Here is a 14,936-nt window from a genome sequence, read left to right as displayed (position 1 = left end):
TTGCCTTTAGTTCATTGCCTCAGGGGCTGTGTTTTGGCTTCAGTCACCTCTGCTTGCTCCCCCCTTCCTTCCCTACCCTGTTAAAAAAAAAAAAAACAAATAAACAAATAAACAAACAAAAAAGCAATGGTAGAGGAAAAATTTTGGCTGCATTGGGCAGCAGGGGTGAGGATGGCAGCTGGAGGAGAGACTTGGGGCTCTTTGCCAGAGGAAATGTCAGAGCAGTTTTCCCTGACAGCCCCGGGTCCAGCTCCTCAGCACGGCTGAGCCTGGTGCCTCACACAGCCTGTGCTTCCCCGAGGAGCTCCCCTCTGAGTTGCTGCAAGGGCATTTGAGGCCGTTTGTCCTCCTGACCTTCACGGCTCCCCCTGGCAGTATGTCCCACAACTTAATTACGTGTGAGTGGGAAAAGTGCTTCCTGTTTCTTTTCTAAATTGCCCCAAATCCTCCCTGGCTCATCCATCATCCCAGTGCCCAGGAAGGTGAGTAATGGCCCTGCTGTGGCTTGCCACACTGCCCCCCAGTTTACAGCCTCCTCTCTCTCCTGTCCTGCCTCAGGCTGAAGCTGCTGAGCTTTGCTGCATGGCTTGGAGCAGGGCTTGCTGACTTCCCCACAGACCCGGAGCCCTGCGCCCTTCGTAGCCCTGCAGAGCCTTTGCAGAGTGAACACGTGCTGGAAGCTTTCCTCCTTTTGCTGACTCGAGGCTGTAAAGCTGCTGCCCTGAGTTTTGTTGTCCGAGAGCAGGTTTGTATGTTCCTTACAACATTCTCAATCCTCGTGGAAAGCAGGAGAAGGCAATGGGAGTTGTGCTGTAGCTGTCACTACACCGAGGTTTTAACCTGCCCCTGGGAGAGGGATCAGAGGGACTCCGGTTTGCGCACTCCATGTCCCAGCTTCAAAGCCCTGCGTGTTGCCTGGGGGATGTTACTCTTTTTTTGTGCCCTGACTCTGCAGTTTGGATTCAGGAACGCTGAAGAGACATTTCATGCTGTTTCAAGTGAGGTGCCCTCATTTCTGGATAGCAGCACTCTCACAGTAAGCCGTGGGTCTGGCTTTCTCTGCTGTGTGTTGTCTGTTGCTCTCCAAGTGCACCTGAAGCACTTCTCTGGCCCTCAAGTACCATTCTTGTTGGCAGCCATGAGAGGCAGCATGAGCATCTCCTGCTTCTGTCGCATCCCCCTGAGCTCTGCCTGGTGCAGGGACGTTCCCTGCCTGCTCCACGATCTCCCAGTGTGGCTGCTGGGGCATGCGGCTGCTCCAGCCCCCCAGCCTGCTGTTCTCCCCCAGCTTTCCTGTCCCCAGGGCGGGGGAATGCTCTGGAGGGATTCCGGGGAACCCAGCCCTAAGGGAGACACCTGTTCATCACCGCAAAAGCTGTTTTGTCAGAGCAGGGAGAAATGTTGGGCTGCCTCGCCGAGCCTGTAGCTCTAATTCTGCTACGGGACAGTGACAGAGCTGCTTTTCTGTGGCACAAACCAGTGTGTTACACACAGGACGGGGGGCGGGATGGCAGAGTGAACTGCTGCCGGTGCCCAGCCCTGTCTGGGGACACGAAGACACCACACGTGCTGAGGTTAAAGAGTCGCAGTGGGGAAAAGTTGGTTTGCTTTTTTCCTGTCTGCCTCGGGGGAGCGGAGCCGGCAGCAGCCCCGGTGGCGAGCGCGGAGCAGCAGATGGCACTCGAGCACCAGCCCAGCCCCGCTCCGGGCTCCAGCCCTTGACGGGAGAGGGCTCACCTCAGCTGCGCGCTGCGCCCGCAGGACCTCCGCTTACATGCCTGGGATGCTCCCCTCTGCTCGCAGGTCCAGATTGCATCTCTGCCTGTGCAGGTTTGTCCTTACACAGTGTCTGGATGTGAGACGATAGAGGGAGAGCGTTACTTTTCACCACAGAGACAGACCCCCAATTTGCTTGGATGTGTCTTGTGATCCAATGCCTTTCCCTCAGAGCTGCCTCAGAACGCAGAAACAAGATTATTTTTTTTCTCAAATAAGATCATTTTGTCCCTCCAGCCAAAATTAAGTGAGCTCGTTGCCCTCACACTGAAAATGCATTTGCAAGTACAGAAAGTGAAAAGCAAAGTTCAGCATGATTGTTACAGAGGCAACAGCCAGAGAGGTGTGGCTGAGTCAGGGAAAATGTTCCTGTTGAGATGGTCCCGGTGTGTGCTGGGGGTGCAGAGAGGTGCCCTGCCTGAGGAGCTCTGGCTCCCCTTGGTGTCCCAGCGCTGCTGCTGCTCGTGGCAGAGCTGTCACATCCCAGGGCTGGCTGTTTGCAGGGACAGCTGAGCTTCCAAGCACCCAAGCCCTGACCCCGGATTCAGACCATGCTCATTCTCCTCTGGACCCCGGGACACTTGCCAGTGGCAGCTGAGATGGCACAAGCCCCCAGGGGTGCCACAGCCTGTGTCAGACCCTGTTTGCCCGGGTTTTGCCCTTGAACAGGGCAAGACGCCCAAGGTGGGTTTGCCCACAGATGGGGAGGAAGCGCTTGCCCCTGCATCTGCTGAGCACCCCAGCCCCAGGCTGAGTGTGCTGGGCCCCCCGTTATTGAAAATGGGGGGGGAAGCACTTGTGAGCCCCCAGCTCTCCCATGTGTGAGACCCATACAAATCCAGGGGGTTTTGTCAGCAGCTTGACCTCTCGGGCAGTGTTCTGGCTCTGCAGTGAAGCGGTGCCCTCGTTCTTCCCCTTGCCTGACTCCTCTGTAATGGAAGGGCTAAATGCTTATTACTTTTTGTGTAGCCTTTTCCTCTTGCCAATCAAACGTGTCTGGTTGGGGTTTGTTTTGTTTCCGTGTTGCTGGGGCTATGCAGGACGCTCCATCTCGCTGTAATTATGGTTCCATCATTGTCTTGGCACAGAAACATCTGCTGTCTCCCTGCGATCTCCACTTCCCTATTTCTTTGGAGAATTTCGTGGATCCCGATGACCTTCTATTTTCCATGACATCTCAGTGTACGCAGCTGTTCCTCTGGCCTTCCTGTCTCTCCATCTACCTCTTTTTTTCCTATCAGCATCTCCAATGCATTTGGAATTTCAGCTCATCTGCTTATCAAATCAATATCTCGCTGTCGCCTCTGCGCCGCGGCCGCCGGGAACGCGGCGCTGGCCCCCCACTGCTGGGCTGCCTTCCCTCTGAGCACAGTGCATCCCCAGCTCCTGCCTGGAGCCCTTGCTTTCCTCATTTCACATTTCAAAGTCTTCTCAGGCTTTTTATTTTGGTTGTGTTGTACCCTTTGGCTGTCGGGGTCTGAGGCCCATCAGTGCTGCGGCTCCTCCTGAGCAGCGACGTGCCGTGGGATGGATGGATGGATGATGTTGCCACTCAAGGTGATGTCGCTGCTGGTTGCTAATGACAAACTGAGCAAAGTTGGAGTGTGTGAGGAGAGGAGCTGTGCTGGGGCAGTGAAGGGACTGGAGAAATACAGGCTCAGCTGCTGATTTTGTGTGACCTTGTTGAAAGAGCATGGGGTCCATGAGAGTGATGAACAGAGATAGTTCAGGTTTTATTCTGTTCTGGCACCTTTTATTACTAGGACTTTACTCATGTACCTATTCTCTTAAAAATATTAATTAAAAAATCAGTCCTATAGCTGCTGCAAAATGACTAATAAAACTCTGGGATATGACAGGACCTTAAATCTCTGCTTTATTCTCTGTCTGAAAAGCATGCATCCCAATTCTCCACCTGCCTCTTCTGTCTCACCTGCCTGCATGGCAGGACCCCAGCCTGGCACAGGGCACTCCATGAGGCTGCAGCAAAATTAATCCTGAAAATAGTGGATTTTTGTTATTTTAGTCACCTTCAACCCATGGTCTGTGTACATCTGAGCTAAGAATATCCTATTCTTGAGAGGTTTTTCAGAAGTTTGGCACCTGGAAGGTGTGGCAGAGGAGTGGGGAGCAGGTAGGGAGCTGGTGGAGATAAAGAATCACGCAATAGCTTCATAGATGGATGGAAATAACACCATGTTTGTATCACAGCTTTTCCTCTTGCAGGGGTATGTTTATGCAGAGCTGGGTTTTATACAGATCTGCATTGCATGTAGGTGCTTGTACCTAAGTAGGGCTGTGAAATCACGGATTAAGGGTTCTAGTCATCCAAAAGGAGGGATGTGGCAGTTGGAGTGGATAATGACTCCCTGATTGGGGAGGAGAAATGCTCCCATGGAGATGGGAAGCAGCAGGTTTGGTGAGGATTCAGCTCTGTATCCTCACCCAGGCAGAGCTGTCAGAGCATCACCCACGGCAATTCCCGTTCCCTGGGGATAAGGCCAGGCCACCTTCCCCTGGGCTTTGCCCCGTACAGGGAGAGGTGCACAGGAAGGCAGAGCAGCAGCCTGGCTCCAGCACGGGTGTTGGGCCAAACGTGGATCTGGAATGGGCCAAATCAGAGCAAATGGAGTGGGAATTGCACAGGGAATAAGTGTTAGAGGGAATGATCTGCATCACTTAACGCTCCCACTACTCTGAAATAATTGGCTGTTTCCTGGGCATATCCAGAAGAGCTAAAGTGTTCTCCCTGTTGCCTTTTGCCTAGTGATCTTCCAGAGACCTGATTGTCTGCCTCTCCCTCACCCTTTACCTCCCGGGCCCCCCTCCCTCAAATTTCTCCCAGAGTTTGTATTTTTCCCCCAACAATGTCTCTAAAGAATCACAAATGTGTAATGTGTGTCCCAATGCCTGGATTTTAATAACGTGCAGCAACCCCCATCAGCACAGGCAATTTCACATTCAACACATTATTGCTATTTAAAGCGCCGAGGTATAAAAATGATTGGCAATCCAGCTCTGCCAGCCCGCGCCGCCGCTGCCAGATTGTGATTTTTAATATTGGCTGCTCTGCACAGTCGTTCCCTCACCTTTGACTTGCAGATTTCCCAACGTCAAAATAGCAAAATCATTTTGGGTTGTGCCAGGCACATTGCTCGCTGCTGAAAAGAAGCAATTATCATTAAATATCCCCCTGGCTGGATGTACACAGACACACCCACACGGGCTGGGGCTGCTCCGTGTTTCCAGCCGAGCGTTTCTCCAGCTTTGCAAATGTCCTTTACCTGAGCTGCTGGATTTTGGGGTTGGGGGGCCATGGGCAGGTGGGGTATTGTGTTGTGTCTCTGCTGTGGTTATGGAAGAGGGTGGACACCGGGATTCATGCCAGAGGTGCTGCTCCAGGAGGGTTGATGATTTTCATGTTCCCAGGGTTGTGACAGAGACCTCACACAGAGCCCAGAGGTGTTGGTTGTGTCAGGGCTGTTCCCATGAACGTGTTGCTCTGGGTTCATGTACAGTGTGAGTAAAGACTGGAGAATTTGAGAATTTCTGCTGGAGGCAACCTCACCCTGCCTACCTTGAGGTGACCAGGAAATGGCCCTTCTCACGTGAAAACAAGACTGTCCTTACTGACATACTGGCCCTGCGAGTTCTCTGTGTGCCATATAAAATCCAGTGAACACACGACAGGTGGGTAATTTCTCTTCTGCTGTTGCTTTCTGAGGTCCCTCCTCCAGGCCCTGCTGCAGGGTGGCTGGAGGAAGGCAGGAGCATCCTCATCCTCAGCTCTGCTCGAGGAGCTGTGCAGGGAGCAGGAGCCACAGCGGGGTCCCTGGGGCAGGCAGTGCAGCTCTGGGCTCACTCCCTGGGCTGCCACAGCTGCTCAGCCCAGGGGTGACACCGGGAAGAGCTGGGGGTGGGATGAGGCTGGGATGAGGGCTGGCGGGAGCTCACCAGCACTGTGACATTAAACAGTGGCCTTTCTCCCTTCTAAAAATAGCTTTTCCCTCTTGCTCCCCACAACAGTAGAGGAGATGACGTGCCAAATACACCTGCTCCAGGCAGCTTTGGGGACAGGAAAGAGGAAATCTTTTGGGAGATCTTGGGGAATTCCTGGTGCCTTGTGCAGATGTGGAGTGAGCAAAGCGCTGGGAAAAGGCGGCCCCTGGAGCCAGGGAGCAGTGGCAGCACTCTGTCACCGTATTTACACTTCCACTTGCCCAACACGAAGCGTTTGGCTCTCCTCCACTTGCGGAAGGGATTAGCTACTTCATAACATCTAGACAAGATAATCTCTCCAATTTTGCTTGGAAGAAGTCCCTGACAAAGAGCAGCAAAGCAACAATAATGCCAGATGAAACGGTAATTGAGTTTGCCTTCTTATTACTTTCTCAGCTAAGTTTGTGTTGGTTTGACTTTTATTTTGTTGTTGTTGTTGGTACAGAACAGCAAAACACTGTCCCTGGGGTGATTCAGACCAGCAGAGTCCCATCTGTGGTGAACTGCAGCCACACAAGGAGGTGAGCAAAAAGGGGAGAGGGAACGACTGCAAAAAGTTACGTGCAGTGTAAGTAAAGCTACACACTCCATCCTCACTGGAGCAGTGCTGCCCTGATGTGACACCCCACGAGAGCCACGGAGCTTTAGTGCTGCATCAATCCAAAATGGCCTCAGCCAGGAAGAACACATCCAGGGGCCTCTGCCACTCCAGCTAAGTATTTTTCAATTTCCCCAAGGTTTTCCTTCCCTTGAAAGAGCACCCTAGTATGAAGGAGCAGGAAGAATAGCTGCTGGGCTCCTGAGGGCCTCCCGGCGTGCCTCCCCGATGAGGCAGAGAGTTTCATTTGCACAGGTGAAGCTGAAGTGCTCCCAAGTGCCAGCGAGGCAAATGTCACCTCCTGCAGCGCTGCTGGACCGTGGGCTGGGCACGGCTGCTGGCTCAGCCCAGACAGCCCCAGCTCAGCCCCTGCTCCTGCAAGATTGGGCGAGCAGTGGTGCATGCAGGAGACGTTTGCTGGTACTGTGTTACCCCACCAATATTTTAAGGATAATGTAAGAGGCTGCTGTCAGTCCTGGCCTCGAAGCAAAACACATCATCCTTGTTTCCTTTCTCTGCTCGCTAAATGATAGCCATGTATATTTTTAAGGGGATTGTCCTTTGGATTCTTTTTATTTGTCACACAATATCAAAGCTCTAAAGGTCACATTTTTCAAGTTCTTTCCTTGGAGCTTCAAAGACTATACATTTTCTTTAAACAAAAACTAAAAACCTGGCAATTTTAGAAAACCACTCCACACCCAGGGACTCGGGAAAGCTCTAAATATCACTGCCAAAGCCCAGGGCTCTCAGCTCAGCTTAAGAGCAGTTTGCTTTTGCTTCACTATAACCAGTCTGTAAGAGTGTTTGCACTTACAAATTGCACGTTTGTGATTGTGCCCGTCTGTAAGCAAGTTGTGACAAACAAGGGTGAGTGCCCAGTTCTTATTTCAGGCAGCTAAATGTTTGGTCCTGCTCGCCCCATCTCCAGGCTCTGCACCACTCCTCATCCCAGGGGAACACAAAGGCCCCAGGTGGAGCAGGGATGTCACCTCGGGGCTGTGCCAGTCCCACGGAGCACACCCAGGCACCGGTGCCAGGCTGACCTGGCTGGGTGCCACCTCCAGGACAACACGTGGTGCCCAATCTGGCATCGAGGCAGAGGGGAAGGAGATGATGCCTGACCCAGCTGAGAGCCTTCAGTGCAAAATTAACCCATCAGCGTCATTTGGGTAAGTCTGAAGTGGCAGGGTGACTTCATTACAACGCAGTGCTCCATGTGGGATCCCAGCCCTTCTTCCTTCAGTGTCTGGAGCCAGGAAGCCACTTCTCAGTGTGAGCATTAAGCAGGTGGATGAGCCTGGAAGGGAAATGAAGGACCTAAAATTTGGATCCAGCTCAGAAGGGACGAAGGAGCATTGTTACAGACCTTGTCACCCAAAATCTCTTTTGGATCTTACTCTCCTGACAAAGCTTGTTCTAATTATTTGCATAGCTTGATCTTGACATCAATGGAAACTCCAGCTGAATTTTGGCCAAGAAAGGACGGGTATGTCACGGCCAGTTGCTTAATTATGTTTACAACTAAATTGCTGCAGTACATCTTCACTTCCTCAAAAGTAATTTTCCTCTGCTCTTTAATTTCATAGAACAATATGAAAGACATGAATCTTCATGAAACTCCTCTCCTAATGCAGCAGAGACTCCACAGTGTTTGCAGGCTTTGCTTTTCATCACAAGAGGTCCCAGGGGAGGTTCAAGGTAGGATCTTTGCCATCCCGGCTCAGCAATCACAGAAAGCCAAATAAATAAAGCAGGAAGTTGGCAAAGCCCTGATTCAGCAAAGGCAGAAGCACAAGTTCAGCATTAACCTCTGCTTAAAATGATTTGGAACAGAAGAGTTAATCTCATGGCTGCCCAAAAGTCAGACCAGGAATCCAGGGCCTTGACAGTCAGTATATCAGTGCTTTAAATCTAGTGGGAGAGGGTGCTTAAAGCTGAGGAATCTCTTAAATATGGGAAAAGCACTTTCCCTGGTAGGAGGTAGTAACTCAAAGAATGGTTTCCAGTCCATGGCCAGACGTCGTGGTCGGGTGTGGTTTTGGCCAAGGCACGATGCCCTGAGTGCGGCTGATGTTGGATGCCAGAGGATGGGTGACTCCAGGGTCGGCGGCCCCGGCAGCTCCTCCTCGCCCCCATCCCTCGCGTGGGGAGGCTGGAGAAGCCTGGGCAGTGCGGGGAAGGCTGGGGACTGGAGGGGTGTCAGGGCAGCAGCTCAGCCAGGGGCTGCAGAGCTCCCCCTGCTCTGAGCACCGCCCCGGTGAAGCCTCTCGGATGCGGGAAGGGCGGTGTAGGGTCGGGGTAAGGATCACGGTGCCCTCCCAGGGGAGGATGCAGGGTCTGCCCTTCGGGCTGCAGGGGTGACACCGGGTGGGAGCAGAGGCAGGGAGGGCAGGACGCCGCCTGGAGAGGTGGGTTTGCGGTTTAAACGTGGGAGACATCCCCCGAGGAGGGAGCGCGATGCTCTCCCAGCCCCAAGCGCGCCCGACCCCGCGGGGGCCGGCGGGACGCGGCTGCCGCAGCCCGCACAGCCCGGCTCCCTCGCTCTCCGTGCTTATCTGATCTGCACCTCCGTAATGATGTGGTTAGAATTGAATTATGGTGCTTTAATGTAGTTACAGCTACATTTCCCAGGCACGCTTCTTCCTGACGTCCAATGCTGGAATTTAGGAGGTGGCCAGAGGCTGCGTGTGACTCCTTGTGTCCCGGGCTCGCTGCAGCCTTGCCACGTGCTGCGCCAGGCCCTGGCCGGAAAGGCAAGCTCGGAGCTCGATCCACATCTGCTGCTGGAAAAGCAGTGAATGACATGGAAAGCCAGGGAATTCCATTAAAGGGAAGCCCAGGGTGACAGCCCCGTGTGCAGGGAGCGAGGCTCCTGCCTGCACACGGCCAGGCACGGCTGGACAACAGCCCCTGGCGCGAGCAGCGTCCCACAGCTGGGTCTGGTTTTGTCCTTGTTTTCCAGCTGCAGGAAAATACCTTCAGAGATCCATGCATGAAGGGGTGGTCTTTAGCCAATATATGTGGTAGTGTGACAGTGAGGATTTTGTGCCCATTGAAGATCTGTGCTGAGGCAGTCTAGAGCCTCATGGAAACTTTCTTGCTCGTGTGTCCTTTGATGTGATCTTAATGGTCATGGAATTTGCTGTATCAGCAATAAGAATCATTTGATTAACTGGAGAGGATCAAACAAAGTAGTTAACTCTAAAGTCAGACGGGAAATGATGGGTTTGCCATTTCCATCACGCCAGAGGTGCAGGAATGCCCAAACTTCAAAATGTGAGGGATCCCCACAATCTACAGAGTGGGAGCTTTGCTTATCAACCTCTCAGGGTGTTTTCATCAATTCTGATCTGCCTGTTGTTAATTTAGAGCGATGGTGTCCTCTGGGGAGTGACTTGTTTTTCCTACCCCTGATTCAGCTCCACACTTGTGAATTTTAAATGCATGTGCATATATAAATGAGTGTCTGTATTTATCCAGATCCTGCCAGCACATGTTTTGCAATAATTCTCCTTGGATGCTCTTGCTTTCTCCCGCAGTCGATTTTTTTGAATGACATGGAACTGATAATGGATGTGGTTTCAGTGTGATCGGGCTGACTCGTCTCATTCCACCTCTCCTGCTTTTGAGCAAGAATGCGAGGGCTTGCTGTGTCTATTTTAGATTCCGTCATGAAAGGAATAATTGAGATTGAGATTCTTAGTCACTCAATGCGGAAGGTCAGGGAATTAATGCTGTGTTACACCAGACCATTCATTTACTGGGCCTCCTTTTTTTTCCCCTTAACTGTCTGTAGAGGAAAACAAATGTGGCTCAGAGAAGGTAACGCATCTTCCACACCGCACACAGCCCCAGCCTCTGATAATACACACTGTTTATCTTTATTTTGGGGGTGTTCCAGGGTAGTTTTATCATCATAATTGATTAGTGGCGACAGGGAGAAAAAAATCCAAGAGTAGCAGGAAGAAATGATTCCAGTGAATCCATTGACTCAGTGGTAGCATTGATCTACTTCTGGGAATTATTTATAGGAGAAGATTCATAGTTAATAATATTAGTTTGGACTTTGGGAGCAGTTTATCAGAGGCTCTTAAAGGCCTTTGGTAAAAATTAATCGGGGAGAGAAATAAGGTAGACAGCCTGGTTTCAGGAGAGGGAAGGAAATGGGATTTCTGGCATAACTCCGTCCACCCCAGGGTGAGAGGCAACACAAGGGGTAACTTGGGGTGCTTGGATATGTCCAAGCACAGGAGGGAGAGGCTGGATTTCCAGCTGCTCTATCAGACAACAGAGCTGGGGAAGTCGTTGGCAAAGTCCCCACTAACCCCCTCCTTCAGGCGAGGCCAAGGTGCCCACAGGACAGTGACCCCCTCCAGATCCAGCAAGGAGAGCTGCCCAGGGGCTGCACAAACCCTCCTCTCCCCCTTCCTCTCCTCCCTGCTTTGTTTTTGGCTTTAACTTAATTGATCTGTATCCTGCAATCCTACCCGCAGGAGGAATGACACATCTGAAAAAAGCAGGAGGATTTGTTTAAAGTGAGCTGCTTGGGTTTTTCGCTGTGTGTATATATAGAATTGCCTGGAAGTAGGAAATAGAATTAAACACTGTGGTTCTGAAAAACAAAATTCTCAGGGCTGTCTGTTGATTTCAAAGCTGACGAAAACAAAGCAGGCTTTGAAATCTTTCCTTGCAGAGTTTCCCCCTCTTTCCTTATCATATGAAAGATGGGCCTGATAATATTTGGGTTTTATTCTTCTTTTGAAACAGTTGGGAAAAACCACTGTTTTCTCAGTTAAGATGAAAATCACAATGTTTTTAATAAGGTCAGTGTAATGTCTTCATTAGCAAACGCTGAAATAATTTGATGCAGATCTGGAACTTGAGGGGAAAAACTCCAGAGTCTACCCAAAATATGGAGCCACATTTGCACCAGGTGTGAACCAGTACTGCTTCCCTAAAATTACTGGTTCTGGGATAGCCTATTCCTGTTTGGGGACTGGCTGCTGTGTTTTTAAGTCGCTCCCTCCTGCGCAGCCAGACTCAGTGGTTTTTGTTTGTTTTCCTGCCTGGCCCTGGGCTGCTGAGAGCCCCAGGGCTGGGCAGCACTCATGGGCGTTGGGTTTGGTGGTTTCCTTTCAGGTGATGGAGCAGGTGGAAACAGAGGAGCTGGCAACATGGGAGGAGGTGTAGAGCTCACCACGAGGAAACACAGGTGACGTTAATGGATGGGCAGCCTAAAATTAAATCAAAAATATCCAACGCACGAAGTCTGCACTCTGCTGAAATTTTGTCTACAAATATCACAACCAAAGCTGCTGAGTGCTGTGCACTTAAAAGCCTGTCCTCTGCTGTGAATCCCAGGGACACACAGGAGGTCTTTACCCAGCTTTTTGGAGACGTGGATGGTACCTAGACAGCCCTGACCAGTCTGACACCACAGACCCCGAAGACATCTCTTCCATCCCCTGTGCTGTGTCTCCTCCGAGGCAGGGCTGGCACAGCCCCTCTCCTGGTGTGGCTCTGTGGGTGCTGCAGGCACCGGGGTAGCGCCCGAGGCAGAGATGCACCAAGAAGAGCAATTGTTTGCAACGACATACTCTGCATTTTAAATGATCTTTGACTTCCTGGCAGCTCCCCAGCATATCACCCCCTGGAATTCTATCTAAATAATGTTTGTCAGGTGAAGCCACAGCTGGGCAGCAGGCAGTGCCCTGCTCCTCACTGGGGACCTCGAAACCCACCGGCCGATCAATCTCCACAACCTGCTAAATGATAGATGGAATGTAATACAGGTCATTATTTCTTCCCTATGCGTGAAAATGAATTATTCAGTAAAGATTTAGATCCTTTTTATTATGACACTGAATTTATAGAGCATACAACACATAAATGCAGATTCCTACAGCCCCAGATAGATGAACTCGTTCTCCAGGCAGCCTGAGGTGGATGCAGCCCCTCGGCATCGCTGTGTGGCAAAGACAGGATGTCCAAGGGACACGGCTGCAGCCTGGGAGATTGGGACCTGCCACCTTCCGTACCTGGAGCAGCATTCCCAATCCATGCCCAGCTGGTTTAGGAGCCCAAGATCTCTTTGTTTCAGAAATCAGGCTCTCAGGGCCCACGTATCTCCAAGGAGATATGGGGTCTCATGTCACTTTGGCCTTATAAATGCTGATCTTAACAAACTCTGCATCAGTCTCTGATATGAAATGGGAGTTGTAAAAACTGAAAGGAAGTTGGTGAGGGTGAAACCTGCTAATGAGAGTAGGTGCTATGTGAGTATGTGGACAGATGCAATTGTCCCAAATTCGAGTGTCCTGCAGAGCCACCATGGAGGATCTGGGCTGGTTTGAATCAATAGCAGTAACTTTCCTTGTTATTGGACTAAATGCTTCAACTTTTAATTGTGCAGCTAGGGAGAACGTTATCCCTGGCCGGCAGTTACAGATGTCAGCTTTGCAGTTCATTAGCTACTTCCCAAATTCCACTGGGACTTTGGATTTTTAGCAGGAACATTAGAGGTTGGAGAGGAGGGGAGCAGAGGGCAAGCCTGCAAACTCTCAGTGGGCTGGAGGAAAATCTGGGACTGGGGCTGGAACAGCACCTTTGGCGCTGGGTGCTGTCGACTGCTGCCAAAGGAGCAGGACAGTGGATCCTGGTTTGTCACCCGTGGGCTTCAGGTGCCGAGCGTGTCCCCAGAGCATCCCTGGTGCCATGGGTTTGGCTTCTGCTGTGACAGCAGCGTGCTCACAAAGAGCAAAACCGACGGGACAGATTGAAACTGGTCACACCTCTGAACCCAGCCTCAGCTCTGGGGGAGGTGGAGAGAGAGTGTGCTGATAAAGTCTTCCCAAAGCCATTTGACCTGTAACGTTTGCTGATGGAAGGGATAGCAGTGGAGATTTCCTTTTAATATATAGCAATCAAAATTTCTTTCTGAGCCATAAGCAGCTGCACTGAAATTCCTTCTGTCCATCAGCAAAATCTGTCTTGTGCTTGTTCATTCTGGAACCCCTTTAAAATTCTGCACTGCTGCCAGAGAGATTAAAGGGGTAATATAACCCCAGGAACCGCTCTCCTGACTAGTAATTTCCCAGTGATTATTACAAGAAATAGCTAAGATCTAAAGGAAGCTCAAAGGGGGGAGAAAAAGACTGTTCTTTAATCCCCCCCATCCATTTCCTTTGCACATTGGTGCTGCTCACCCTGCTGGGGCAGGGCCAGGTCAGCCCCTTTTCCCTGCCCACTCTGGAGGAGCAGAGCCTGCCCCACTGCTGAGCCAGAGTTCAGCACTTCATGGCAAACCAAATAAAGGGAATTAAATCCCATTTTGCAGTGGTCAGCATCAGAGCATGAAGAGGGGTGCTTCTCCAGTGGGCCTGACCTCCCAGCCCTGTGCACATCCACTCATTCCCACCTTGTTCATTAGTCCCTGCTGGAAAGAACATCCACCTACTGCTCCCGGCCCCAGTAAAAATATTATAATCCCTGAGATGGAAATAGTTGGCAACCCCAAAACAGCTCTTGCAGGCTTGGCTGCTGAGCTGGGAGGTCTTTGGTTGGGAGGCACTCGGTGCTGGACAGCTGGAAGAACTCAAAATCCACGGATGTCTCTGAAAATGTGGGACAACGTGGCTCGGTCCTGCTGGGCGTGCAGTCCATGCTCCTTAATTTAGGCGAACCTGATTGCTGTAGACAATTGCACCAATACCTGGCAGCCCCATCCCGCCAAGCACTGGTCAAACACGGAGTGGGAAGTGCGGGAGCTGAGGGGAAACGCCGGCTGGGCAGTGCCTGTGGGGCCGAGGCGTGCGTTCAGTGGTGCTGCTGCAGCCTCGGGCTGTGGGGCTGTCAGCACATGGGACACGGGGTGCTGGAGGGACACTGGGATATGGAGGAGCCCCCGGACACGGTGACACAGGGACGTGGGGGCTCGGGGGTGCAGGGGCTGCAGGAGCACCGGGCTCCAGCCCCTTTCTCTGAGCAGCCCCAGAAAGCTGCACTTTAAACCCGGGGCGTCCGCAGCGTCCGGGCGGTGCCAAGGGCAGCGTGGGCTGCGCTGCCCAGGCTTGGTGACGGGGTGACACCTCTCAGCAACGGCCAGAATTCTTCCCGAGTCCCTGAAATTTAATTTTCCTCTCCTGGACACCCAGCCGCCAGAATTCTCCCCTGACGCCCGCCTGGGCTGTGCGGGGTGGGGAGCAGAGCAGGGGCCGGCAGGGAGCAGCCAGTTTCAGCCACGGGCCACCCCTCGTGGGGGTCGGGGGCACAGTCCCATGGGGACATTCCCATGGGGACAATCCCGTGGGGACAATCCTATGGGCGCAATCCCGTGGGCACAGTCCCATGGGGACATTCCCGTGGGGACAATCCCGTGGGGACAGTCCCATGGGGACAGTCCCGTGGGGACAATCCCGGGGGCACAGTCCCGTGGGTACAATCCCGTGGGGACATTCCCGTGGGGACATTCCCGGGGGCACAGTCCCATGGGGATATTCCCATGGGGACAATCCCGGGGGCACAGTCCCATGGGGATATTCCCATGGGGACAATCCCGTGG

Source organism: Anomalospiza imberbis, chromosome 20, assembly GCF_031753505.1.
Source record: "Anomalospiza imberbis isolate Cuckoo-Finch-1a 21T00152 chromosome 20, ASM3175350v1, whole genome shotgun sequence".
Classification (NCBI taxonomy): Eukaryota; Metazoa; Chordata; class Aves; order Passeriformes; family Viduidae; genus Anomalospiza; species Anomalospiza imberbis.
Note: the sequence above shows the minus strand (reverse complement) of the source record.